Here is a 3,139-nt window from a genome sequence, read left to right as displayed (position 1 = left end):
AGCCATTGATGTTCCTTTAGTCATGCATGCTTCCATGTAATGTGTCTTGTTGCTCATGTTTTTCTTTGTTTTCAAAATAACAATCCTTTCGCTCTGCCCAAGGCGAAAGTGATATCATTGTAAGGGCATGTTTGTTTCGGCATTGCCGTTATCAATAAAAGTTGTCGTCTTTCTCACGACTCCTTGTTTTTACTTATTAGTGCCTTTTTCTTGGAAATAATGATAATGCCAGAAAAAACCAAAACATCTGTATTTTCTTATTAATTTCAATAATCTGCATGAAAAACATTTTTCTAAAATCATCCCAATCATATTATGCAGATTGAACCATAATAAACCCGTTTAACACAGTGACCCTATGGTTCCTCCAAATTTTGAATTCCCGGTATATGAAACTGAAGATGAGGAAGATGATGAAGAGATACCGTATGAGATCACTCGACTGCTTGAGCAAGAAAGAAGAGCCATTTAGCCTCACCAGGAAGAGATTGAGCTTATCAACCTAGGTACTGAAGAAAACAAGCGAGAGATCAAGATCGGTGCAGCACTTGAGCCAGAAGTGAAAAAGAAGATTACTCAGCTTCTCCATGATTATCCAGATGTCTTTGCATGGTCCTATGAAGATATGCCGGGTCTAGATCCCAAGATTGTGGAACATCGGATACCGACAAGACCTGAATGTCCTCCTATCAAACAGAAATTGAGAAGGTCTCGTCCAGACATGGCTCTTAAGGTCAAGGCTGAGGTGCAAAAACAAATTGACGCGGGTTTCCTCATGACAGCTGAATACCCTGAGTGGATTGCCAATATCGTACCAGTACCAAAGAAAGATGGGAAAGTTCGAATGTGTGTTGATTACAGAGATCTGAACAAAGCCAGTCCAAAAGATAACTTCCCATTGCCTCATATTGATGTGCTTGTTGACAGTACCGCTCAATCCAAAGTGTTCTCCTTTATGGATGGTTTCTCTGGCTATAACCATGTTTTATCTTGGTTTTCGGGTGTCAAACATTGATTGCGTTTGAACCTTTTTACCGGTGATATCTTATTTTTTCTTGGGAAGGGAAAAAGTAAGCAAAACCCTTGAGAATCGAGGTCCGGGAGTTGTTTTCGCTATGGGAAGGTATTAGGCACCCATAACGACTATAGTAACCTATAGGAACCGTCTTTAATTTCTACGCGCGCGCTTTACTTTTAAATGCTATTTGAAAGTATTTATTTAAACCTAAGAGTTTCTAAGTGAAGAATTGGAGGGAGAAGAATGTTTTTGGATTTTTATTTTAGTTGAATTGAAGGAATTTTGATTCCTTGCCTACGTACCCGATTAAGGGATCAAATCCACCGTAGTTCTCTTCCAAAAATGTTTTTGTTTTTTGTTGGTTGATTTTAAGTTTGAAAATTGGAGTTTAAAGAATGGAGATTGAGAGGCCTTAAAGGCATGAGAATTTATGAAAAGAGTGAGATTTGATTAGTCATTTTGCAAAAGGAAGTCAAGTATGATTATTTTTCATTGAAATTTGATTAAGAAAATAAAAGGGAAAATTACAATGGGATTTTGGATCCCAAGGTTTATTAAGAAAATGGTTTGAGTGATGTTGTTCACATTTTTTTGGAAAGAAGATTTTTCTAAGTGTAAAGCCTAAACATTCATCTAAACATACAATCCTAAACATACATCTAAACATGCATATTCTAACTATATACCTAAAGTGGTGTGTGTGCATGTGTCGGTGCTTGTGTCGGTGTACATTATGAGAGTCCATTGTCCTTTACATCATTGGCCTAGGGTACATTCTATGGTCTTGCAAGAAATTAAAAACATGAAGCAACATATTACAAAATTCCTAAATTGTACATTCTAATTTTGGTGAAACTTAAAAGGTAAGAAATAAGAGTGAAGGAGGAGATGAAGTATGTAATGCTCATGATTGAATGAAACATGATGAAACATGAAATGAAAATGTTAGTAGCATAGGGAAGGATAGGGATTGTAATCATAAGCACAAAAATACTAAAAATTAGACTAAAGTAATGAAATTTCTAGCCTAGAAATGGCCAAAATGTTCCTAAGAACTCATCATAATGTTAAGACAAAAGTATGATCTATGACCCTCACATCATGTTAATTTTCCTAAAGAGTTTATCACACCACATAATATGAGGATCTAGAAGTGCACACTCAAGTCATGGATTATGATAGGTCTTAGGCATATTTGGCACTTTATTCATACATTAAAGTAACTACATAACTTGTAGCACAAGAGAACCATAAACCATTTCACAAGACAGTAGAACAAACACAAATTCAGGGGCCTATCTATCACAAAATCACATGCTAAGTATCCACATCATATACCAATGTATCATACACAAAATCATGACAAAATTCTATAAAAAAAATAACAAAAAGAGTGATCAAGTAACAAGAACTAATACACGTGTTTTTCATCAAATTTTACTAAGCAAAAATATCATAAAAAGACAAGGACATTATCAAGCACTTCATGGGAATTTATTTGGAATTTTTAAAAGACTTTTAGGCAAGATAAGGGGTGCAAACATCAACAAGTAGTGTTCAGGTAGCAAGGAAAAAAAGAAAGGCAACGAAATCCAGTGTACCAAAAGCCCAAACCCACTCACTGATGGACCCTGGGTCACAGGGAGCAACACAGACCGTCAGATTGACCCAGGGCCCCAATCCTAGATCAAACGGTGGACACTCAGGTTTTAGGAGTGAACCAGACCGGTCTGACGGAACCAATCCGGTTCACTCCAGTATAAAATCAGGAAGACCGGTTCAGAATCATTCTAACCCTAGTTTTCTCTCTCACTTCTCAGACTCTCTCATACTCTCTCGTTCCCTCTCATCGTTTTCATTCATCCTCATGATTTTAGAATTGTAAACTATGAACTAAACCACAAACTAGCATAGATCGGACACAGAACGTTTCGATCTTGTGATTTTTGAAGGATGTTGTTCAAACCGTTTCGAACTTGTGATTTTTTCGCAGAAAGATGCTTGAAACGTTTCGATTCTGATCTTTTTTGAAGAAAAATGTTCGTAACACTTCGATCTTGATGTTTCTTGAAAGAAACTGTTCGAACTGCTTCGATTTTGATATTTTTGACGGAAAATTGT

This window comes from Medicago sativa, chromosome 6, assembly GCF_051527215.1.
Source record: "Medicago sativa cultivar Bolivia chromosome 6, Bolivia_mono, whole genome shotgun sequence".
Taxonomy (NCBI): domain Eukaryota; kingdom Viridiplantae; phylum Streptophyta; class Magnoliopsida; order Fabales; family Fabaceae; genus Medicago; species Medicago sativa.
The sequence above is the reverse complement of the archived record's forward strand: the minus strand, read 5'-3'. Positions refer to the sequence as shown.